Genomic DNA, 26793 nt, shown 5'->3' with positions numbered 1-26793 from the left:
TGATTTCGAAATAGAAAATTATTTTCAAAGCTCAAAAGACTGTGAAAACGATATATTAAATTATTGGAGAAATGCCAATCATCTAAAGTTATTGCAAAAACTTGCAAGGAATATTTTAAGCATCCCAGTTAGCTCTGAAACAAGTGAGATGGTAATCTCTACATCGGGGAACATAATTACCGAAAGAAGGACTCGGCTGTTAAGCTCTAATGTAGAAAAACTTTTATTTTAAATAAAAACATGTAACAAAAATATCCAACTGTTTAATAACCAAAAAAAAATCTATATTAAAATAAAAAAAATTTATAAAATATATATTTTTATTTCGTGCGTGTTCGTGTCGTGTCGTGTTTTAAAATTATTTAATTGTTTCGTGTTCGTGCTTGCTGGCAACTCGAGTTTCGTGTTCGTGCTGTGTCGTGTTGAGAAATGTTGACACGCGCCCATCTCTAGTCTCCACCCAGGATGAGTTCCTTAGATGAGTGCGTGTGTATGAGTTGTTGTGTTATGATGTTTGGTAATGGCCCCTCTTGGTCATGAGCCAGGTAAAACGATGATATGGTGTGATAAGTGTGTGAGTTTAGCTCCAGCCTGACCGTGGTAAGGTCGCTCTCGCTAAACTGTGGGATTAGAAATGTGTTAAAGTGTGTTTTAGTGAGAATGCAGGTCCTAGGTTTACCCTTACCTTTAATGTGAAAAAGCTTGTATGTGTGGGTTGATAAGCAGATGTTGTCTCCAACAATCCATGGCTCTTGGATGAGGACTATGTCTATTTTGCCCGTTTCCAGACGGGTGAGGAGGGCAGCAGATGCTGCCTTGCTGTGGTGCAGATTAATCTGTACACACAAAAAAAAAACTTGGTAAAATCAACTGTAATAATTGTCAAACAGGCCCCAACCAGCAAAATTGTCAATTCTACTAAGTAAATAGTCATTTCACAACAACAAAATACACACAATTAGCAAAGACACAAACCCAAAGCAAAAACAAAATACACGTAACTATTTTAATAGTTACGTAACTATCTTTGTTGGTCAATTTTACCAAGCAAATTTTTTTGTGTGTAGATACTGCACCATTTTGCGGGCTGGGCTCGGGCTGGGTACCCTCAACTTCCTCCACAATGTCCTAAAGCACACTGCGCCACAATCGGTCCGTGTCGTGGGTGCTCAACTGCTTTAGAGTCTCGGTGAGCTCCGAATCAGTCGACACGTACCCTGTGTGGAGGTCCCCCTTGTGCTCCATCTCGTCGTCGCTCGGGGGTTCGTAGGACGCACATGCAGCCAGATTGTCTGCCGCTAGTTTGTCCGTGCCGTATATGCGGAGTTGCACCTTGTCGAAATCGTAGTTGACTCGGTTATGTGATGCTGCCAGGGGTTCCAGGCATGCCTGGTTGAGAAGAATCACCACGTTCATGGTGACGCGTTCAGTCTTCTTAACCTTTACCACCTTCCAACCTTCTGTTGGGAGCTTGGGGTTGAGCCTTGCCAAGAGGCTAAGAATAGCCTCTGGCTCACAGGGTTCAGACGGCAACCACACCCTCGCCCTTGGTCTGGACGGGATATCCGCTGCCTCGCAGACGGCTAGCTTGGCCCCGGGGTAGACCTCGCCAACTTTGGTAATGGCGGCCTTGTAGAGCGCTGCCGATCTCTCGTCCTCACAGGCGATCAACTTTACGTTGCCCTGGTATCACCCTGCATCTGTGCAGTCAGGTGGTGGTCCTGGGTTTTCGTCCAGCACTTTCAAGGCCACCGTCGCAAGTGCCCGCCTAACTTGACCCGACTGGTTCCTTGGGATCCTACAGCCTTCATCGTTCTGGTCGATGACGCCGATGATCTTCCGATCCTTCACCACTTCGGCAAAGTATCTAGACCACGTGCCGCGGCTGGTTGTCTTGGCCTTCTTGCTCGCTGGTTGCGCCACCTCGATCGACCTCTCCCGCTTGTTGCTGTCGCTTGGTATCTTTGCGGGGTCGAAGTCTGGAATTACTGCCTTTGCCCAGGCTATGTCCTCCTGGATCTTTTGGTAGTCCTCCTTGGAAGCCTGATCCTCCCGTATGGGGTTGGTGGCCAGACGTTTTAAGATGCGGTTTGCCTTCTGATTTGGTGTCCGCCTGAACTCCTTGGCCCTGGTACTTATCACAAGGTCAGTCTTTGCACCTCCCTCCGATTGGTTTGGCTGGTGAGCTGCCCAGCGTTGGTGGGTGTTTTCGGTTGGCCCTTGCGGTTCGTGGGGGCTGCCTGGTCCGCAGGCCTTGGCTGGTGTCGATGTTGCATAAGTAGGGGCTTTCGGTACGGTACCCTTGCTTACTTGGTCGTCATTGGTGGTGACTTCCGACTTTTTAAGAGTGTCGGACTCTACGTTTGCTTTTTTAATTATCTTTGAATTCTCCATACTAGTTCCCACAAGCTGCGCAGAAAGGACAGGTCCACCCGGGCAGAGATCCGCTATACCCGGGTAAGGCTAGTTAGAACAGGCGGTCGCCTCTTGCCTGAGCCCACCGTTAGAGACTGAGTTATTTGTTGACTCGGGCTCCCAGCCAGATTGACTTTCGACACGGTTCGAGTGACACCTTAGTCCAGCCCGGGGTGAGATGAGTGTTGGGGGAATAGGGAAGAGGTAGGCTTATGTGTGGGGAGTGGGTTTGTGTGAGCTATTTGTCGGAGGCGGCAGCACAAGCGCGACGTCGGCACTGCTACGGCGCAGATACCCGCTGACTGTCCGGGGCTACTTATTTGCGCTTCTTATTGGGGCCTAACGGTGGCTGGGCCGTGCCAACATCCACGCTTATTCTTAGCTACCCTGGATAAAACCAGGGCGTTCGCTATCCGCAACCTGCGACCCGTTCGGTAGCCTTCAGCTCGGCGCCCTCCAAGCCATCCCACTAGCTTATTGGCTGAAGGTCTTGATTAGCACTAAAATATGTGCTAGGGCTGACTTTGGAACATTTTTCGTTTTCAAGATATATAAAAAAAACAAAGACTTTCGCACGCGACACCAATAGAAGTGACTTTTTTGACTTCCTGCTTAACTTTCGATTGTAACGAAACGTGAAAGAATATTTTAATGCAGTTAATTTTATAGTTTTCCTTGTTCTTTCTTCTTTAAAATGTATTCGGTTTGATTATCGAAGTGACTGTCACACGCTACATGTTGCACGCGACAGATTTTTCCGTCATTTTCTTAGGTGGCTTTTCTGAAACCTTAACGTCAAAAAAACCGTTTCAAGCCATTTTAAAAAATACCAAAAAAAGACTTTTTTGTCTATATAACAGTTATTGCCTTGGAAAATTATCCAAGGATACTTAAATTACTTAGCTTAGTTGAGGATCCATTTATCTAGAATCAAATATCAGTGCAAAATCATATAGAAATATGTTTTTTTCAAGTTTAACGCTTTTCTCTGAATCTCAGATTTTAGATCTCAGAAAGTACAAAAGCTAGAAAGTTGGGATTACCAAGCAAGTTTGTTTCAGCCGAAAGCCACGCCCTTTTAACGTCCACAATCGTTTCAAACGACTTTAAAAAGTGTGTAGCGCTCACATCTTTAATGATTTCGCAAAAGTATAAATGAAATTTTTTGTTTTGTCGTCTCCCTCACTAACTGGTATTTGTCGGAGTACGCAACTAAAGCGTTCTCTTTTGTTATACCCGTTACTCGTAGAGTAAAAGGGTATATTGTATTCGTGCAAAAGTATGTAACAGCTAGAAGGAAGCGTTTCCGACCCCATAAAGTATATATATTCTTGATCAGGGTCAATAGCCGAGTCGATATAGCCATGTCCGTCTGTCCGTCTGTCCTTCTGTCTGTCTGTCTGTCTGTCCGTTTGAACGCTGAGATCTCGGAAACTATAAAAGCTAGAAGATTGACATTTTGCATGCAGATTCTAGGAGTTCCTACGCAGCGCAAGTTTGTTTCAAAAGGGTGCCACGCCCCCTCTAACGCCCTCAATCACTTATATACACACAAAAAAATTTGCTTGGTAAAATTGACCAACAAAGATAGTTACGTAACTATTAAAATAGTTACGTGTATTTTGGTCTTGCTTTGGGTGTGTGTCTTTGCTAATTGTGAGTATTTTGTTTTTGTGGAATAACTATTTACTTAGTAGAATTGACAGTTTTGCTGGTTGGGGCCTGTTTGACAATTATTACAGTTGATTTTACCAAGTTTTTTTTTGTGTGTACGATTTTAAAAATTTCAATATTTCGAAAAAGTAAAAATGCAGTTTTATTGTGTTTATCAATACCTTTCGAAATGTAGAAGAAATTTTTTAAATCGGACCATTCGTTAAAAAGTTACGGCGGATCAAAGTTTTTATCTCCATCTCCTTCGCACTCCCTTTAGCTAAGTAACGGGTATCTGATAGTCGGAGCACCCGACTATAGCGTTCTCTCTTGTTTTCTTTGAAGCCGTTTCCCCAATTCTTATATTCAATTTCAAAAGACCTTGTCAAAGCCGTAGCTGATCTCATTTGGAAAAAACCTTGAAAAGTATCACTATTTTATTTACCTTATTTTTAAAAACCTTTTATTTCCTTTACGATTTTGAGATTTTTTTTAGTTTTAACTAATACAACTCTGAGAATAACTTAATATTTTTAATTTTTATATAAAACTCAAGTATTAACTGTTATTTTTCACGGGGGATTTTCCAAAATTAAGTTCAATTTTTTTGAGTATACTTACATATGTGCCTATTTACGGCATTGTTCGGCTCAATCATAAAAGCAATTATTTGAGGCTTAGAAAGGGACACATGTATATGACATTTACGGGGATTTGCTTGGATAAGATGGCAAGGCCACTTCGCATTTAATCGTTAAATATTCTTCAGCTTTAAAAAATTAATTTCTAAGTTGGTAACAAAAATTACCGTAAATGAATAGTATAATCGGCCGTGAAATTTTACATTTTAAATACCCACTTTAAAGTTTTCTAAGGCTGTGCCAGTTAGAAATTTAATTTGTGTTTCCCTTTCAAAACATTGATATTATCGAATCGATATTGTCAAAACATCGGAAATATCAGAGACCTAAAATAACTGTTATTGAACATTTTTCTTTAAAAAAAATCATGCACATTGAAGAGTCATACATTTTTTTTAAATACATCACTATTTTTATTAGCCATTGTAGTTCATTTTTTTAATTTGGTTTAATTTGAAAATATTCAGTCTTTGAGGCATAAACTCCAGTTTTAAAGATACAAATCTAAAATTTTTGTTATATACTTTAAAGGCTAAGATGTAATTTCGGTTTTTGTTGCTTTTTGAATCGGACCACATCTTCATCCTACGCCCACGCCGCATATATACATTTGAAGGAAAGGATTTAAAGAAAATGTAATTTGTGTTGGTAACTGTAATACAATTTCTGTTTTTGTTAAATTTTGAATTGGACCATGTCTCCATCAACCGCCCACGCCGCATATTTACTTTTAAAGGCAAGGATCTAAAAAAATTTATTTGTAAATAAATATTTCATATTCAACGCCTTTCGCAATGCGACATCAGTATAAGTGAGGCATTTGCTACCAGGTTTGCCACTTGGCGTGTCCTTTTCCAAAATGTAAATTGTTAAGTTCGATGATAGTCACTGGGAATGATTTTACTTAAACCGGTCCATTATTCTGTGACAATTTTGCAAATTTCGAGTATAGAGGGCAAAAAACTGCATAAGTTTCTTTTTATTTATTGTCTGCTGACTATCGCTTAATTCGATTTAGTTCACAGTTAGCAAAACAAATTCCATCACAGCGGATTGTTGCCGGTTGTTGTCGATCCAAACATTAAGCAATGTGTAGTGACAGAACTCGAATGCAATATGTAGGTTTTACGTACAACGTGCAAAAGGTATTGATAGGGTTCGATTAACAATTGCTTGGTTTATTACTTCCAATATTTACCTTGCCTATACTCCCCTATACTCACAAGTTACAGACCACAGAAAGCAAATAAAATGTCTTATTTATCATCTAAAAACTATGCAACAACACATTGAACAAATGGACAAAAAAGCACATATAATAAACATTCAGTGTTTATAACACCAGTTTACAAAAAAAAATCTATGGAATATACCATGAATGAAACCTTTGTTTTCCGGTAAGGTACGTCTTCCTGATTAAGAAAATGGCACTTAAAATTTTTTTTATAGATAAAATTTTGGTTTTAAGTGTAAAAAACGTTTTTGACACTTTTTTAATTTCTAATTTGAGTTGTGGTTAAACGATTTCAACCATAAATGACTCATTTTACAGGTAATAGAATGCTCTCCAACTTTCTTATACACTGTAATTGCGATATTTTTTTAAAGACTTTTAATTTTTCGGCTGCGGTTGACATACTCAGAGAATTGCCCATATAAAGATGGATAACGCCATACGATTTTTTGCACACGATTTTTTGGTGTTGGCTTTTCAACTGGCCTTTTGCTCTCTTGCCCAAAAGCCAGCGAGAGAGCGCTCTAGAGCCAGCCGCTCTGTTGTACGCATACAGCGACTGCCGACGACTGTATGAGTGCACATGTATTCACAAGCATTTCCTGGCTGCAGCGCGCTGGCTTAATATACTCTTTATTTTAAAATTAATGTAATTTAAATGTAATGCCTTTTATGATAATTATTCGAATTTAGTATATTTTTTAGTAATGACCAAATATATGTACGTATATAAAGATCCCTAATTTATTTCATACATTACTTGAAGTTGGAATAATTGTCATTAGGGTATTCGGCGTGCGACGTGTAAACGATTCTCAGGAGCCTCAGAAATATTGTGATTGAACAGGTTGTGTTGGAACAGTCACGGTCCCAGAGGGTTTCCACTTATTTCGAGCTCTGGTTCACAGCATACAGATAGCTGAAATCTTTATTTAAATTCAAAATGAGTTCACAATCAATCAAATTAAAATATTTTAGCTTACACTTGTGGTTTGCCGCTCTTTCACTTCCAATAGCGTCACTTCTTATTCTTACATTCTCAAGTTTTTCAATACTAGAATCTAGATATGACACTGACTAACAGTGTTGAACAACTAAACAATGTTATCGACCAAGCAGTGTTGAATAACTTTACAGTGAATTTAAATTAACAGATTTTGAAGTCAAATAACTCAACTTTTGAAGATGGACCGTTAGCGCGCGGCTACATTCTTATAAGCCTCGCAACATTTCCCACCTCGTGATTCTTCTGCGTGACTGCGCTGAGTATCACCAATCCTCATAATGTCCAATTTAGCCAGTTTGACTGCAGGGCGAGTAACAAATCCTCCGGGTGTACGCACAACACCGCTACATCCACGACGATCCCTTTTGTCCAGGTGTTTCGCTTGCTTGTTTCATCAACGACAAGAACCACGTCGTTCACGGAAATTGGAGCTGGGTTCGGCTGAAACCATTTTGTACGTCTCGTCAGGGTGGGTAGATACTCTCGAATCCATATTTTCCAGAAACAATCTGCCAGTTGACCAGCAATGCGGAAATGCTTGGCTAAGCCTAATCCGTTAAGGTGCATTCGACATTAGCCAACGCAGCGCGCAATACTTCCTCGCGCAGTCCGGCGTTCGACAAAATTTCCGTCAGGATCGACCATACGCACCATACGCTCCCAGCAGCCGCCCATATCAGGCGATCCCGGAGGAATAAAACTAAACGACAACTCCGAATACTTCCTTTCCACTGCTATCAACGTCAGCATACGCTCGATCTCTTGCGCGAGTACTCTACTGGCTCCCCGAAAATTCGTTCCATTGTCGGATAGCAACTTAAGGGGCACACCTCTGCGAGCAGTAAACAGATGAGTCCGTAGAGAGACACAGTACCAGTTCTAATTAAACAGCGCGAACTGTTAGACAGGTAAATAAATCTCCCCATCTCTTCTCGCGACGCCTTCCTACATCAATCGGTCCAAAGTAGTCTACTCCCTTAAACGTAAATGGCAGTGTATACGGCGATAGACGTTCCTTTGGCAAAATTCCCATCATCGGTGGACTGGGTTGTGCTCGCCTGATGCAGCAAACGGGGCAGTTTTTGATGATTTCCTTCACAAGGGCTCTCAGGCCTGGTATCCAATAGTTTTGACGTTGACATGCATGCAGATGATGGTACTTCCGGTGGTGACACTCTACTATAAGGTATGCAATCCTGTGGTGATGCGAAAGTATAACAGGACGCTTAACACTAACTTCTACATTTTCGATAGCATCGATTCGACCCTGCATGCGAAGCACTCCGTTTGGGTCCAGGTACGGTGAGCATTTATAATGCTTTTCCAGTTTGGCATCGATTTTCCTTAAGGCATCGAATTTCGTCAAAAAATTCTTCCTCTTGACATGTCCTTATGAAAATTGTGTCCATTTCCACATCACGCTTAAGCATCAGCAATCTCTCCAGCTCAGGTCCGTGCGGTTTCACAGGAAGAAGGCGTAGAAAGTCTAACACTCTTTTTTGAACGCACGCAGACGCTTCAGTTTGCTGAAACGTAATGGATCCGGCATAACAGATGCCAGCGGCGAGACCTGTTTCTTACTTTCCTCTTTGTGGTACAACACTTGAGTCTCTCTGGCTTTAGATATTTCTTTTCCGAGTGGCCACTCCGACTCATCCTGCAACAGATAATTCGGTCCTGAAAACCATCGTATTGAACTATTTACCTCAACACCTTTTGACCATTTTGTACCATCATCCGCTACATTTAGTTCCGAGGGTACCCAGCGCCATTCACCAACTTCGGAACCTTCAAGAATTTCTCCGACACGCAAAGCTACGAATTGCGGGTACTTGCGAGCGTCGGATTTTATCCAGAACAGAACATCTTGAGCATCAGTCCAGAATAGGCGTTTCTCAACTTCGGTTGATAGCTCAGACTCCAAACACTTGGCCAAGCGCAATCCCAAAACCGCTGCCATTAATTCCATTCGTGGTACTGCGTATATCGCCTGATACCGATATAAGGCGTTCTCTGAAGCGCAACAGCACTCCCATCAAGGACACCAACATATGTGGTCCTTTTAAAAGCGTGTCGTTTAGTGATACGAACTTGCGCTGCCGCGTTTGTTACCGTGAATATAGGAAGATACCAAGAGCGTGGATTTTTAGACAACTCCCATTTTTCAAGTTTGCGAATGTATCTCTTCTCCTCGTAGTGCTGCATGGTATTGTATCTTTTAACATTTTTGCTTCAAGGCACTTGAGCTTTTTGAGAGCCATGGGGTACGAATCGGGCATATTGACTTTGTCGTATTTCCACTACTTTGTAGTTGCCTCCATTATCTTTAGCGCATGTTCGTCTTCCTTAGATCGCAACGGTTTTTTAGGAATGTTCACGCCGAATGATTCCAAGGGGAAAAACGCCTTCATAGTTTCGTCAAGTTTGCGCGTACCGCAAACTGTAGTGCAGTGGCAGATATGCAATACACGAGGCGGCGTGTCATTTTCCGGTCCTTGGCGGCCATACACAGCCCATCCTAATTTACATCGAACAGCAATAAGATCATCATCTTCAGCTTGACGTAACTCCAGCGGCACACTGATCTTAATGTTGTCCAGGCCGATGATAATTTGCGCTTTGGCATCTTTGTATGTTGAGATCGGAACCGTACTCAAATGCCGACGTTCCTTGAGTGTCTGATCATCGTGGAAGATCCAAGTTGCTTACGGTGCGCACTCCCTTAAGTACATGTCTTACTTCCGGTTAACCCTCAGCGGAAACACAGGCGCTGACGATCTTCGATTTTGACTCGCTTTGGGTCACGTCGCTAGTCCACTTTAGGCAAAGCTGCTCCTCTGGCCCGTCAAGCCCTAGTTCATCGGCTAACGATCGTTCTATTAGAGTGCATGATGCTCCTTCGTCGATTAGAGCATAAACGTCTATGCTACGGGAATTATTGTATAATGTCACTGGTATATAACGGAACAGAGCCTTCGTTGTTGATCTCTCATGGAAGAAAACCGTAAACTCGCTGGTCTCTGATCCCCCGGTTTTTGCAGGACTCTCCTCCTTGTCATTGCGATTCTCGCTCTTAATTTCAGTATTCGGGTAGTGCAGCAGCACGTTGTGCGGTAACTTACATCCATCGATATTGCAAACTTTCTTTACTCTGCAGTTACGGACAAGATGCTTTCCAAAACGTCGCTTGGTCGCTTGGATTTAATGAATTCCACTCTCGACTTGGTGGACATGGATAAGAATCCTTTGCAATTTGCCAGACCATGGTCGCAGCCACATTCTGGACAAGGATTTTCTTCTGTGACGTGTGCCTTCGACTCGCCGACGTCATTGTTTTCCAGAATTTCGTGCACTAGCAGGCACTCCTTTGAATCCCTTCCACTTTTATCCCTCTCTGTTGAGTGACATTCAACCATCGTTGCGCACATCGCTATACCAAAAAGCCACTTGTCGAACGTGGTCAAATAGGCGGCACCAGATGCTAAGCGATGTCTGCCCCAATCCAGCTTAAGATCACTCGGCAGCTTAGCGAGCAAATCATTCAGCAGAGAAGAATCATTAAGGTATTCCTGTAGTCCAACTGACATCATTGTGGCGCAATAATTCAGGACTGCCAGTGTTGTTGGGTTTAATGGGCGGCTCTTCTTTTAGCTTCCGTTGCAAGCTAGCATGCACTATATCTGAACGCCCATACAACATCCTAAGCGTTCCAATAGCATAAGGTACCATATCTGGGATCATGAGCTTTCCCCGGACGGCTTCCAGCGCAGATCCTTTCAGACACTTCTGGAGCCTGATCAGATTCTCTTCGTTGATAAATCCACATCTCTCGGTTGATTGTTCATAATTGCTTATAAATAAAAGCCACTCTTCGGGTTTTCCGGTGAAAACTGGCAGGTCTCGTGATATGACCTGACGCGATGCAACTTGAGCTGGTGTTAATGTGAATCCCGATGATCCTACGTGTGGGAGCTGTGTGCCGGCAAACTGTGGCATATGTCTTCCTGCTCCAACGTTACCAGCATTGAGTCCAGCATTATAAGCGGCATTTGGCTGTGGTACAAAACCAAGTCCACTACTTGGCGGAACGAACGCACCATTTTGATGTACAAACATTGGTACATTGTTTGGTGGCGGCCCGCATTGCGCTGCGGTATTTGTTGGTGTGAACTGCCCTGCGTTGTTTTTCTGAAGATTCGCATAAAAAAATGCGTTTGGTATAAATTCTGGCCCCGCCCTCCTATCAGCATAAGGAGGCGTGACCCTTTGCGCATTCATGTTGCACGTGTTCACTTGCTGTATGAACTGCTGCCCTGCCCAATTCTGCGAAGCGTCGTAACCGGCATGATTAAACGTGACCGGTGTGCTCGCATTCTCAAGCGACACAAACTGATTCGAGTGAATCACAGTTTGTCTGGATACATTCTCGTCCTCAAAACCTCTGAATGGCCCAGTAAAATTGCATCCTGCGTTTCCAACTGAACCTGCTCCATATCCCGCGGCGTGTGAATACTGTTCACCAGAACCGCGTTGCAATTCGCACTTGTGACGTCACTCTTTGCACACGAATTTGGCTCTCTATGATCACAATCGTGTATACTCTGACCTCACTCTCTTACACCCTTGGTAAAAGAATGCTTTCTAAAAAGCACGTGCACCCTTGGCACCGAGTTTTCCAGATGGCAAAGTATTTCAGAATGTTGGGACACTCACGGTCCCAGAGGGTTTTCACTTATTTCGAGCTCTGGTTCACAGCATACAGATAGCTGAAATCTTTATTTAAATTCAAAATGAGTTCACAATCAATCAAATTTTAGCTTACACTTGTGGTTTGCCGCTTTTTCACTTCCAATAGCGTCACTTCTTATTCTTACATTCTCAAGTTTTCCAATACTAGAATCTAAATATGACACTGACTAACAGTGTTGAACAACTAAACAATGTTATCGACCAAGCAGTGTTGAATAAATTTACAGTTAATTTAAATTAACAGATTTTGAATTCATCAAATAACTCAACTTTTGAAACTTGACCGTTAGCGCGCGGCTACATTCTTATTAGCCTCGCAACAGGTTGAATATTTGTATATTTATTGTGTTTTAAATATATGGATTTAAAAATATGTATTTTTATATTATACGTATTATAATGACATTATATAAAATTATATTATTATAAACTATTTTAATTATTAAGCAAACAAAAAAACACAAAGGGGAAACAAAAAGGTTTGCGCGCTTTTATTTCCAAACAGAAGCGCGCGCTGATCAAATCAAATTTAAATCGTTAAACCAAATTTCATTTTCATACATAAAATGTTCTTGTATAATATTTAAATTTACTTCTAATAATAAGTATAAATACATGTATATGTATATTAACTATAGTGCACTAAAAAACCTGTTTTTGGTGCAAAAACTCAAGTTTAAAAGATATTATATTGAAATTTTTTTTGGGCATTATTGGTAATTAAACAAAATTTTGAATATTGTTTTTTTTTTTAAATTTGTCCCCGTATAGGTAGTTAAAAAATGTTTTTTTATTAAGTTGTTAAAAATTGTTGATTGTAATTGTAATTGTTAAAAATTACACATGCCAACAGGCTTTCCACCATTTTATTTCGATAAATACGGCTTTTCTAAGCATAATTTGCCACTACGCCTTTACTCCATCAGCTCTGGTGTTTCCGGTATCTTTAATTTAAGAAAATCTTCATTTTTCTACGTCCTTTGGGATATATCTTCAAGAGTGGTCAACCAATTTTGTTACTCTTTTCGGAATTAAATAGTTACACGTCTCTTCTGTATGATTCTTTTTGAAAATGTAATCTAACGTAACCACAAGAGAAGGTGGGAGCATTCAAAGTTTGAAAGTCACAGCAAAATTTAAAAATCTTAATTTGGAACAGCGTTTATAAATTAAATAAAAATATTTTCTTCTACAATGCTTTTTTGACCCAAAGATACCTTATGTCCTTAATTTATAAGCCACTCACCAAGTTTTTGTGAATTGTTTTGGATTTTTTAAAATTAATTTTCTTACTTCCTTATTAGTGACGATTCAGAAAACTGCGCCTGTTTGTGTCTATGTTCTGATGCACTTTCTGCTAAGGAGTCAACAGGAACATGTATCTTTCAATTATGATGTGGCTTCATAGGGAACCAAAAGTAATTAGTCCTATAACATTAATATAAAAGCAAACATTTAAGCTAATTTACATTAACAAATACCTTTGCAAGGAATTTCCATTTTCAGATTTATGAAAGTCTTCTTTCACACCACACAATTAACAAGCAAAGTAAGCTATTTATACCCGTTACTCGTAGAGTAAAAGGGTATATTAGATTCGTGCAAAAGTATGTAACAGGTAGAAGGAAGCGTTTCCGACCCTATAAACTATATATATTCTTGATCGGGATCACTAGCCGAGTCGATCTAGCCATGTCCGTCTGTCCGTCTGTCTGTCCGTCTGTCTGTCTGTCTGTCTGTCTGTCTGTCTGTCTGTCTGTCTGACTGTCTGTCTGTCTGTCTGTATGAACGCTGAGATCTCGGAAACTATAAAAGCTAGAAGATTGACATTTTGCATGCAGATTCTAGGAGTTCCTACGCAGCGCTAGTTTGTTTCAAAAGGGTGCCACGCCCCCTCTAACGCCCACAATCGCTTATATACGATTTTAAAAATTTCAATATTTTGGAAAAGTAAAAATGCAGTTTTATTGTGTTTATCAATACCTATCGAAATGTAGAGGAAATTTTTTAAATCGGACCATTCGTTAAAAAGTTACGGCGGATCAAAGTTTTTCTCCATCTCTTTCGCACTCCCTTTAGCTGAGTAACGGGTATCTGATAGTCGGGGCACCCGACTATAGCGTTCTCTCTTGTTTTTTTCTGCATTTTTCGACGCTGCTAGGTCTCTCTATCAGTCAACTTTGTTACAGTGGCAAAACTACAGATTTGCCACCAAAAATTTTTGGAAGGCGGATTTTTTCAAATGAAGATGGCTAAAATCGATTAGTATGGTTCATTCATAAAAATAAATTATGAAAATAAATAGGTTTAAGCACCAAAATAGGGGTTTTTACCCATAGTGCAGTGTGCCACTTAAGTCTTCATACACCAGTCTATTTTGACTTAATTGGCAAATTGCTCCCTTATTGAAGGACATTAAAAAAAACTGAATATGCCATGTTGTTCGATTCCCTTTTGTTAACAATAATCAACAAAAATAATTGCTTTTCCATTTAATTAACATACAAAATAACGAAAAACTAAAAAAAGTCGACATTTTGGGACCACAAAAGTCATCATACCACTATGGCCTGACGCTCCCCTCAAAACTCTGTTTTGTATGGGAATTTTTTTTAATAATGATATATTTTAATGATTTTTTTTCTTGCCCAAAGTACATGAAAAATCTAACAAAATGAGGTACACTCAGCGTCATATCTCTGCGTACAGGCGTAGACGTGATACAAAATAGTTCTGCTTTTTGTAGTAGATAGTCCCAGCAAATACCTTCATATTATATATTTTAGAAAATTTGTATCTTCTTTGGTACTCTTATAATTCGTGTTTCCCCAAAACCTTTTAAAATAACATGCTTTCAAAAGTTTGCGTACAGCTGGAGATAGTTGCATTTATTGGTAAGTTAATGGTCCGATTTGATTTGCATTGTCAAGGTAGGCAAAGATGCAATTGTCAAACGATTTGTCAATGCTTTTTTAATTATGGACGGCAAAGGAAAGCAAATACAAGACTCCGAAAGGAAAATCGAAAATTGCATTTGGAAGGGAAAAGCTTAAGAGATATTGGAATCTTAGGTCGCGCACACTCCTCAGTGCAGAGAGTCATAAATAATTATATTTCGACCGGTTCTATTCTTCCCAAACTCCGAGAAGGCCGGCCATGTTGATTGACAAAAAAGGAAACAAGAAAGGAAGCTACCTTCGGCCAGCCGAAGCTTATATACCCTTGCAGATAAAGTAATACTCACTCGGTGCAGTTCCAGGGATTCCAGATTCAGCGTTTCTATTTTTGAATATTGTTTTTAAGTAGTCAAGAACTAAAACGCCTACTTCCTACAAAGTAACAATGAATTTTCTTATATATGTTTGAATATTTCTATGGGAGCCTTAAGATATAGTGGTCCGATCCGGCTCGCTCCGACATATGTACTACCTGCAATAGAAAGAAGACTTTCGGGAAAGTTTCATCGCGATAGCTTTAAAACTGAGAGACTAGTTCGCATAGAAACGGACAGACGGACAGACGGACAGACGGACATGGCTAGATAGACTCGGCTATTGGAGCTGATCAAGAATATATATACTTTATGTGGTCGGAAACGTCTCCTTCACTGCGTTGCAAACATCTGACTGAAATTATAATACCCTCTACAAGGGTATAAAAAGGAAAGTAATATTTATGGTTCAAAACAATCCGAAATTGACTTCCCGAGAAGTGCAGCAAGAGGTGGAAAGTCGGTTTTCTAAAACCGTTTCGTACTCGACTATCCGGAGGATTATAAAAAAATCCGGATACATGAGCTGCGTGGCCAGAAAGAAGCCCTGTATTTCCAAAACGAATCGAGAGAATCGAATTCAATTTGCAAAGGACCACATTTCCAAGCCTCCAGAGTTCTGGAAGTCCGTAATTTTTTCAGATGAAAGCAAGTTTTGCATATTTGGAATAAAAGGGAAAAAATCTGGCGCAAGAGCGGGGAAGCCCTCGAAAAGCAGAATTTACTCCCAACTGTGAAACATGGAGGAGGTGTAATAATGATATGGGGTTTTATGGCAGCTAACAGCGTTGGAAATCTACACTTCATCGATGGTATTATGGACCATAAGATATATATCCAACTGTTAAAGGATAATTTGATCCAAAGCGCAACCAAGCTGGGGCTACGGAACGAGTTTATCTTTTAACAAGAAAACGATCCCAAGCATACAGCTCAAAATGTCAAGCTCTGGTTGCTGTATAACGTGAAAAATCAACTCAAAACACCGCCACAGTCTCCAGACTTGAACCCCATCGAGGACCTGTGGAATTTATTGGAACTCAGGATCAGGCAGCACTCAATTACATCGAAGGCAATGCTTAAAACCATATTGCAGCAGGAATGGGACCAAATAGCCGAAGCTGAGACTGAGAAGTTGGTTAATTCAAGATATAAGAGTCAAGACGCCAGGCCAAGGCTGAGACTGCAACGGTAAGATCTGCAGGACACAGAGATTGGAGTGGAGACGAGTGCAGGACAGGAGCAGAGTCGAGAGAAGGACGAGCTACCGGCAAGGTGAGCGCGGATCAAGAGTTTGTGCCAGGCGTCGGGGTTAAGGTGGACTAACTATAAGGCTGAATCCTCGGATTTGACCTGTCGGGACATTTGTTTCTCAGGCTAGAGCCAGACAGACCTCAGGAAGCACCACGAAACAGGTGATCCCAGGATCATTCTGGTCGGACCCGAAAGGAAGGTTGGGCAGACTTTTGAGTACTACAAGCCGGGTGGAACTGGAAAGACGCCGTTGAAGAACGACGCCGCAGGAGTCCACAAGTAGCAAGTAGAGCAGCGACGCCGTCGAGGAGTGCCGCCAAGAAACGCACGAAGTGCATAGAGAGAGAAACTATACAGAGCAGCGCACAGTGGGGCGAAAAAGCCAAAAGTCTGCCTTAAATCAGCGGAGCCCTATAGCGAATATCTTTTGATAGGGCATTCTTAAAGGCAATTAAATATGTAAAAAAACATCATAAAGTGCATTTTTTTTGGTAAATTTTTTTGGTAAACAAAAATTTTAAAAAAAAAAAAATTGTTTTTTTAAGATAAAAAATATAAATAAATTACTTATAGGGTTCTAAGTTTCCCAATATTTTTTTTTAATTTAACTTGATTTTTGAAAAAAAAAATTATTCAAATGCTTATTACAAAGGGGAATGTCTCGGTTCTATTTCAATATTGGTTCATATAAATTGGGATTAAGTTATTATTTATCATTTTAGCTCTATGCTTACCTTTTTTTTTAATTGGTCAATGATATCTTATAGATGTCATAGAATCAATCAAGGAAATATAGCATATTTTCAACAAAAAACTGGTAGAAACCGGTATTTATTTCATATCTGTATTTTTAGTAAAATAACATAATTTAAAATTTTAAACCCAAATTTGTTTATTAATTTATCATTATCTTCATCAATACCTTCACATAAGTAAAATATCTTCATGATGTTAGGGCGCGCGGATGAACCAGGGCTGACGATATTTCAAATTATGAACATTTCTTGCTAACTTAAACTGCGGTTTTCTCAGAAGAGGCACAAAAGGGCAGGCTAATTTTTTCAGAAAATGTAGTTAAATATCTAAACTTATTTAAAAAAAAAGAATTAAACGGGGATCTAGGGTGTAACACTACTTTACGTCCAAAAATATCCAAAAAATCCCAATTTTTTTTGACCCCTTTAAAAAAATTAAAAAAAATAGTAATTATGTATCTAAAATTTTTATGGTTTTTTTAATATTTTAAGAATTGGTTGCTCTTAAAATTTCAATCGTTACATATACAACTTAGACCCTTGGGCGCTTTCAGAAAAATTTCAAAGATGTGTAAAAATACCTTTTTTCTTATTGGCTAAAATTATGTTTCGAAAAATCCACTTTATAAATCTGTAGTGGGAGAACCATTCATCACAGATCACTCTTTCCTTAGGATTTGTATAGAGAATTGAATTGTGTTTAAAGTTGCATTGCAACATTTTGGAAAATATTAAAAAAAAAAAAAACATTTTGGCAGGCTTTTTGTTCTAGGCGGTCGGCAGCGTTCTATTAAGTGAGCATAGGGAATTTCTCTGCTCATCCGCTGCCTCTCACGTACACTGTAGAAAAGCTGCCCCTGCAAGCATTTTCTATCGGGGAAGTAAATATTTACTTCTGGAAGTGACTTCCGCGATGTTCCACTAACATTTCTTCCGGACGGCGGTGATTTCGGCGATCCGAAGGCTGTGCCGCCGTAGTGGAACATTTCTTCCCGGCGGGAGTGACTTTGGCGATCTGAATGCATATCGTGCAAGTCATTTCAAGAAGTGTCACCGAAGTCGCTTCTGGAAGTTAATTAAAAGACACTTGTAAAAAAAAAACACCCGTTAGACGATACCTAGAAGACCTTTTCCATTTTAAAATGATTAAAAGGAAAAGAAGTTTTTTGTACTAATTTTTCCTTTTTTATTCTTTGATACACATTTTTTGAAATATATAATTAGAAAAGCATTGCGACATGTAAGAACGGTTCATAAGCTTGTAGGAAATGATGTATTATTTTTTTAATTCCAGTTCTGTGTTCGGCCTATCAAAATGTTTAAAATAACAAAAAAATAATTAATATTGAGTAATATAAAAATCGGATAAGGTAAATACCTTTTATAATGAAAAAAGTTCAGTATAGTTAAGTTTTTGGTTTGCCCAGAGTTTAACGCCAAGTAATTCCATTTGCTTTCCCATAACAGCCTTGATCGTACACGCTTAAACATCGATTTCTTTAATCGGTTTAAGAAATGACGGGTTCACCCCGCATTTCATCACAAACACAGAAAGTCAGAAAAAATCGCAATGATCACAAAGAAATCTCGAAACGAACTGACGCTTGAATTCAAAATATAAAGTGCGTAGGTCTCAGAGAAAAAAGAGTAGTTTTCAGGTATAAAGATAGAGCCAAGAGCGGAGTGTACCCCAAAAACTTCAAAAAATTAAAGCAAAATTCCTTTCTATCTTCAATTTAACTTCCAGAAGTGAATTGGAAGAAGTTTTTTTTCCATTGGTTTTGTTTTTGTAAAATGCGTTCTATACCCATTTTATCGTCCAGAAATGTCTCAGATGTTACTTCTTCGCGATTGCAGCCCTTTTTAGGTAGTCAAATGTGTTCTATCTACATTCTATCGTCCAGAAGTGCCTCAGAAGTTACTTCTTCGCGATTTGAACCCTTTTTGTTTTTGTAAAATGAGTTCTATCGTCTTTCTATCGCCTAGAAGTGCCTTAGAAGTTACTTCTCCACGATCGTGACCCTTTATGTTTTTGTAAAATGTTTTCTATCGTATTTCTTTCGTCCAGAAGTGCCTCAGAAGTGACTTCTTTGCGATAGATGTATATTTTGTTTTTGTAAAATGTGTTCTGTCGTGTTTCTATCTTCCAGAAGTTACCCGTTTGCTTGCAGGGTAACTTGCAGTTCTATGTCAAATATGGGCCGTTATTTTACAAACCGAACAGATTTGGTCAACAATATTTCTTTACATTTTTGATGGGCTGGTAGAGGTTTTTTAATTATGGAAGGAACAAGTTTATCAAACAAGAGAAAGATTTTGGAGCACAGACCAGTCCACTTGGGTAAAGGAAGCCGACAGTAGCGAATAATCGACTTTCCGGAAGCATCGAGTACGATTCGCTTTTGGAGAAATATTCGGGAACAGAACCACACTATTAGTGATAACTTGTAGTGTCGGATGATAGGGGTTCTCAGGAATGGACAGCGGAGTACAGCACGTAATAGTGGTATCTCAAAAGTCAGATACAAATAGAAGGTCTATGAATCTCCCATTCTGATTGGGTATGGAATTTACTTGGCCGAGAGATAAGTCGATAAGACCACCTAGGAAATCATCATATGGCAGCCAGGATAGTTGAGGAATATTGAAGTCACCCGAAACAATAAGGTGATCTGAAGCATCAGCGAATGAGGAAATGTTCCTAATAGCGGCGAACATGGAGGAATATACGAGCAAGTAACAAAGAGGTTGGAGTTATGCAGGCATATTTTTACAGCAATAAAAAACTCAATATCGTCCGTGTCAGCAATGGACAAAGCATGGGACGATAAGTCGGATTTTGCTGCAATAAGGACACCACCACCTCGCACAGTGCACTATGGGCAAAAAATTCGAAAGTGAGGCATTTTTACATTTTTTTGTTCTTCAGTATTACGTAAATGACTTTCTGTGGTTATTTACACTACTTAAAGGAAACCAAAATCCATTCCCAAAGAATTTTATTTGTCGTTTTTCGCTATTTTTATACCCTTGCAGAGGGTATTATGATTTCAGTCAGAAGTTTGCAACGCAGTGAAGGAGACGTTTCCGACCCCATAAAGTATATATATTCTTGATCAGCATCACAAGACGAGTCGATCTAGCCATGTCCGTCTGTCCGTCCGTCTGTCCGTCTGTCTGTTTCTACGCAAACTAGTCTCTCAGTTTTTGAGCTATCGGGACGAAACTTTCGCAAAAGTCTTCTTTCTATTGCAGGTAGTATATATGTCGGAACCGACCGGATCGGACAACTATATCTTATAGCTCCCATAGGAAGGATCGGAAAAAAACTTTAAAAAATTCTAGCTTCGGTGTTTTTTGAAATATTACCTTCTACTTTTGGGGATGTTATTTTTTAAATATTTCTGAATTTCGAATTAATTATTTGAAAAATCGGACTACTATATCATATAGCTGCCATAGGAACGATCGGAAAATGAATGAGAGAATTGAACATTTTTGCGATTTGTTAATTAATAGGAATGATCTGCAAGGGTATATAAGCTTCGGCTGGCCGAAGCTAGCTTCCTTTTTTGTTTTCCATAAAATATTTGAAAGTTTGAAATAGGGTCACACGTTTACAAAAAGAGACGAAAAACTTTGTAGCTTTCGCACCTCGATTTCTTTGGCTATTGTAAGCCAACCAAAAAAGATTAAATATGGATACAAAGAGTGAAGGATTGTTAAATAAATTATAAACACTGAATGTTTATGATATGTGTTTTTTTGTTCATTTGTTCAATGTGTTGTCGCTTAGTTTTTAGATGACAAATAAGAAATGTATTTGTGGAGTGTAAGTGAGTATAGGAGAGTATAGGCAAGGTAAAAATTGCAAGTTATAAACAAAACAACTGTTAATCGAACCCTATCAATACTTTTTGCACGTTTTTGCACGTTTTACGTAAAACCTCAATGTTGTAGTTGCATTCGAGTTCTGTCGCTACACATTGCTTAATGTTTGGATCGACAACAATCGGCAACAATCCGCTGTGACGGAATTTGTATTGCAAACTATGAACGGAATCGAATTAAGCGATAGTCAGCACACAATAGTCAAAAAGAAAATTAAGCAGATTGTTGCCTTTCTTAGTCGTAATTTGCCATAATGTCATAGAATAATAGACCGATTCAAGGAAAAATATTCCCTGTCTTTCGTCGAACAAGAAAAATTCATTTTTGGAAAAGCGTTTGCCAAGCGACAAACCTGGTCGCAAATGCCTAACTTATAATGAGGCAGGACCACGATTAAAGCGTAAGGGTGCATCTCACTTGGCGAAAGAAAAAGAAAATTCGATACTATTGCTTTTGCATGGTGCTTCTATTTGGCAAAAAATATCAAACAAGAAGATACTGCAGTTTTGTTGCGAAAGGCGTTAAAAATGAAATACTTAGGGGAGAGGTCTGTAGGTTGGTACACCTTTTGTTTTTAATCTGCCATTTCGACATTCACTTATGAAACTTTACGCATTTGGTACTGATTGAAAGGTTAGTCTATTAGCTTAATAAAAAACAAAAAAAAATATTTTTTTTTCCTTAGGGAAAACTGAAAAAATATTTTTTTTAAAAAAGTCCCAAAAAACGACATTTTGAAAAAGAGGTCTGTAAGTTGCGACACTTATAAAAGTCAATAATACTCACACAAAAAGTACTCCAAACTATAAGGAACTATTTATTTATGTTAATTTTATCAATTTTAGTTCGTCCTAAATTATTTCCCATCCATTTTTTAAGAACTTAGACCAAATAACAATTAAAATCAAAAGGCTCTTTGAACATTCACTTTTCCCCTAATATCAAAGAAATGTACTAGGCAGAAAGCGACTTCTGTTGGCCTAAGACCTTTTTGTATGAAAAAAGGGTGTCTCAACTTACACGCTCAAAGTGCCTCAACTTACACAAAATGGGATGTTTCGGAAAAAAAATTAATAACTTTTGTTCTGATTGTCACATTAAGCTATTTCTTTTTATAATTAGTTAACAGTTAATATACTAATGTTTTAAATCTCTTACCAAGTTAATTTAAGGACGTTATTAATTTTAAATGGAATTTTAAAAAAAACTAGACAAAAACTTTTTTTGTGAAAAATGGTACACGACTCTTACAGCCTTAATCTGGCTAGAGCCTGGCTTATAATGTTTTCCCCAAAAGTTTTGTCACTAAAAAGGACTACAAAAAAAAAATAAAAACAATTTTTTTAGTGGATAAGTTTTGAGAAAATTGAGTGTCTCAACTTACAGACCGTCTCAACCTACAGACCTCTCCCCTATTAACAAATACATTTTTTTTAAATCCTTGCCTTTAAAAGTATATATGCGGCGCGCCGCGGCGTGGGCGTAGGATGAAGATGTGGTCCGATTCAAAAAGCAACAAAAACCGAAATTACATCTTAGCCTTAAAAGTATATAACAAAAATGTTAGATTTGTATCTTTAAAACTGGAGTTTATGCCTCAAAGACTGAATATTTGCCCATGGTGCAGTGTAAGATCTTGCCAATCTAGGGGGACTTAAATCAGTGGGAGTCGTATTTTTTAAGATATCGGCTTTAAATTTGAAGTGAATATTCTGGTAAGCCCAAAGATGACGTTGGACATAAAAAAATGGGCGTGGCACTTTTAGGGGCGTTAAATATTGAAAAAACTAATTTTTTTAAAGATAAAAACCCAAAAAAAAAATATTACAAAAAATTTTTTGAAACTTTTAACTATTTTCGTATTTTTTGTAATAATTTTCGCCAACTTAAAAAATGTTGTATTTAATTTTTGGAGACCATTTTTTTTTTTTTTTGAAAATGTGGAATTTTGGGTGGACTTTTTAAGGTCAACTGAGCTCAGGATATTAAATGGTAGGTTTCTGTTTCCAATAAATGTATGCGAAAACAAAAAAATGTTATTTCATCGTTTAGGCGGTGCGCAATGGCCCTAAAGTTTGGCTAAAAATTAAGTGTAAAACTAGGAATTTACCCCATTCCATTTCTTGTCTCCAAACAAAAAGAACCGAGTTCGATCCCCGACCCACCATTTTTTTTTTTTGACTCACAATAAAATAGAGTTTTTATTTTACAATTTTAAGGACTAACTATCACTTTTGAGTTCACCAATAAAAATTATGGTCAAAGAAATCTGGCTTAGGATACAACGATATTGACAATTATTTTTCAGGGACCGTAACAGTTATAAGTTGTACTCTAAAAGTCATTGATTATTCGCTTTTATTGTTAAAATAATATTTTTGGTAATACTATATATTAGCGGGCTCACCCCCGAAATTCGCGAAAAAATTATCCTCGATGAATCGAGATTTCTTAGGGGGCTTTATACCTTCTTTTTTTTCAAAAAAATAACATTTTTTTTTTGCTGAATCCTAAAGTAGGGGAGAGTGGGGGAATTTCGTCAGCATTTTTTCAAAGCTATTTTTTGTCCATCTTGAGACACGTTTTTTTTTGCTGAATCCTAAAGTAGGGGAGAGTGGGGGAATTTCGTCAGCATTTTTTCAAAGCTATTTTTTGTCCATCTTGAGACACGTTATCATATTTCTATTTTTATTGTTGAATGCGGTTAGCACCAAGCTTTAAAATGTGACATTCCCCTATTTTTTTAATTACCTTGGTGATTTATAAAAAATTAAAAAGTAAAACCAATATACTGGGGCAATCTCGCCACATAGGGGGGTAAAATCGCCACACAACTGGGGAAATTTCGTCACCTGAAAAATGTAGGGAACTTTACGCCTGTAAGTATGCTACACTGATCAAGCGTACCATTTTTGTTGATGTCCTATATTTGTTGCTGCTGCCGGTAGTCTGTTCGTTAGCCAGCTCGTCAAATATAAAAATATGTATTTAAAATAGGTGCGAATTTACCCTTAGCGTAGGGTGGTGAAATTTCCCCAGACAGTACTTTTTTAGAAATAATTATTTTTCTTCCGAAATTAGGCGCGAAGTTAAAAATCACTAACTCTGAAATGCACATTATAGCACTGTGTATTATATAAACAAGAGAGAACGCTATAGTCGGGTTGGTGTCCCGACTATCTAATACCCGTTACTCAGCTAAAGGGAGTGCGAACGCTGTGTCGGGTTGGTGTCCCGACTAATAATCGTAACTCAGCTAAAGGGAGTGCGAGGGAGATAGATATATGTTGACAATTTATAAAGCGTATAACTTTTTAATGAATGGTCCGATTTGAAAAATGTCTTCTACATTTCGATAGGTATAAATATACACAACAAAATTGCATTTATACTTCTATGAAATCTTTAAAGATGTGGGCGCAGGACCCATTTTAAAATGGCTTAGAAGCCATTAGAATGGCTTTTCTGATTATTATAATAAAAATACACATGTGGTCATCCATGGTATGAGAGTTCTTAAGAAATTGCTGACCACCCCATGGCTATATGAAATATACTCTGCAGGTCTAAGCACGGGCTATATCCCAATCCAATAGAGGACCTCTCCTATCGTCTTCCTCCCAAAAGCGGGAAAGTGCAGTCACGCGAGCCCCAAGGATTACAGGCCGATAAGCCTCACCTCTTTTATACTCAAGACACTGGAAAAGCTGCTGGATCTACACATCAGAAATGATGTAGGGAGGCTTATGTCATCCAACCAGCACGCCTACACCAAGGGGAAATCTGTGGAAACGGCACTACACTCGCTAGTAGCAACCGTTGAGAGAGTCCTACACATTAAGGAATATGCGCTTGGAGTATTCATCGATATATCCGGAGCATTCAACAATGTCAAGACGGATGCTATAATGAATCGCCTAGAAGCAACCAACACGCACCCCGCAATAAGCCTCTGGATAAGAAACCTGCTTAGCTGCAGGCCAGTACATTCAGAGTGGGGCACCGCATCCATGGTAAAGGGGGCACACAGAGGCACACCACAAGGTGGGGTCCTCTCGCCTCTCCTATGGAATTTGGTGGTCGCCGATCTAATCAAGAGATTCGAGAGGAGAGCCCCAAAAATAACAGCCTATGCGGACGACATAGGCATAATTACTACGGGAGTTTGTCCATCGACCCTCAGCTCTATAATGGAATCAACACTCAGGGAGATATGTGAGTGGGCGGAAAAGGTGGGACTCAGTATCAATGCGGACAAAACGGACCTCATTCTCTTTACAAAGAGATACAAGGAACCAAAATGGACCCCCCCGAAAATCGGCACAGTACTGGACTGCAAGCTGGCATGGAGACCCAATGTAGTGGAAAGGGCGATGAGATCCATGCAGTCGTCAACAGTCAGTTCCAAAAATGTGATGGCGACAATAGACAACCTTAGCACGACAAAGTCAGTGCGGATCTATTGGGTTCCCAGTCACCAGGGCATCGATGGCAACGAGACAGCTGACGTTCTTGCAAAGGAAGGCGTAGAGCTGGCGAACGACAGAACGGAGAACGTGCCTGTTTCCCTCCGAACGCTCTAAAGCGCCGTGGAGAAACAGGCGGACATGCGAGCAAAACGCAGGTGGAGGAATACCAAGACCTGCCGAATCATAAGAACTATGTATGTACTGCGTCTACCACGGAAAGACTGCAGGCTGTTAGTGGGAATCCTTACAGGCCACTGTATGGTTGCCTCACACGCAACCACACTCGGAATACTCAACAGCCGCGCCTGTAGGAAATGTGATGAATCGGGGGCCTTGAAGCCCTGGAACATCTTATCTGCAACTGACCGGCTCTCTCTAGAGCAAAAAGAAGATACCTCGGTGCCTCAGTACTGGCATCACTAGGAGACGCCTCCAGCAGGGAACCAGGATAACTACTTGCCTTCGCCAAAAACACCTCGATCTTTATGGATATAAAAACCGCTTAACTTATCTCAAGGTTCATGCGCATCAACCGGACAACTAAGGGCCATATTGGCCTATGCGTGGCCCCGTCCCGGTTAACCTAACGTAAATTACAGAGTAAATGCTTCATATCCCTTCCTTAAAACAGGCATAGACTATCACGGGCAAAAGACTTTGAAATGTTATATTTCAGTGTTTGTGTGTATGGCTACTAAAGCCATTCACTTAGAAGCTGTTAGTGCTTTAACGTCCGATGCATTTTTAGCAGCATTAAAATGATTTATATCTAGAAGAGGAATATGTACTAATATTTATTCGGATAATGGTACTATTTTCGTAGGTGCTGCTCGGAAGATGGAGGAAGAATTTCTAGAGGCCATTAAACATAATACTGGAGTGGCTTCAGAAATTAAAAATGATAAAACCCATTGGCATTTTATCCCGCCGGCAGGACCTCACTTCGGCGGTATTTGGGAAGCAGGTGTTAAATCCGTTAAATATCATTTAAAACGGGTAATTGGGGATAATATTTTGCCCTACGAAGAAATGGCAACTTTGTTTTGTCAGATAGAAGCGGAGCTGAATTCAAGACCCTTATATACTACGGGGGACGATATTGAAGATAACGAAGTTCTAACACCTGGCCACTTTTTAATATCTAGACCACCATTAGATGTGTTTGAGTCAATCCAAGATAGGTGGAAACTGATTCAAAAAATGAAAAGAGATTTTTGGATGAAGTGGAAGGACAAATATCTTTATACACTGCAGCAAAGATATAAATGAAAAAAAGGGAGTTCCAAATATAGAAAAAAGGCAGGTAGTCCTCTTAAAAGGTGAAAATTGTCACCCAGCCAAATGGCCAATGGGAAAAGTAGGGGACGTTCACAAGGGTAAAGATGTTAAAGTTCGAGTTGTAAAAGTTAAGACCCAAGAAGCTTCATTTACAAGACCAATAACAAAAATTTGTCC

At 39.3% G+C, this 26793-nt stretch overlaps 2 protein-coding genes across 8 annotated transcripts in view; one reads left to right on the top strand and one right to left on the bottom strand.

Moving 5' to 3' along the window:
• Gpa2 (Glycoprotein hormone alpha 2) overlaps nt 1-4765 on the bottom strand; it is a 177623-nt gene extending 172858 nt beyond the window's left edge. Inside the window, exon 1 of the mRNA XM_070212713.1 lies at nt 4690-4765. The gene's annotated coding sequence lies outside the window, so the exon portion shown is untranslated. The remainder of the gene's footprint in view (nt 1-4689) is intronic.
• LOC138912316 (scavenger receptor class B member 1) overlaps nt 1-26793 on the top strand; it is a 472662-nt gene that overhangs the window by 46634 nt on the left and 399235 nt on the right. The window lies entirely within an intron of this gene.

Source organism: Drosophila takahashii, chromosome 2R, assembly GCF_030179915.1.
Source record: "Drosophila takahashii strain IR98-3 E-12201 chromosome 2R, DtakHiC1v2, whole genome shotgun sequence".
NCBI classification, from domain to species: Eukaryota; Metazoa; Arthropoda; class Insecta; order Diptera; family Drosophilidae; genus Drosophila; species Drosophila takahashii.
The sequence above is the reverse complement of the archived record's forward strand: the minus strand, read 5'-3'. Positions and strand labels throughout refer to the sequence as shown.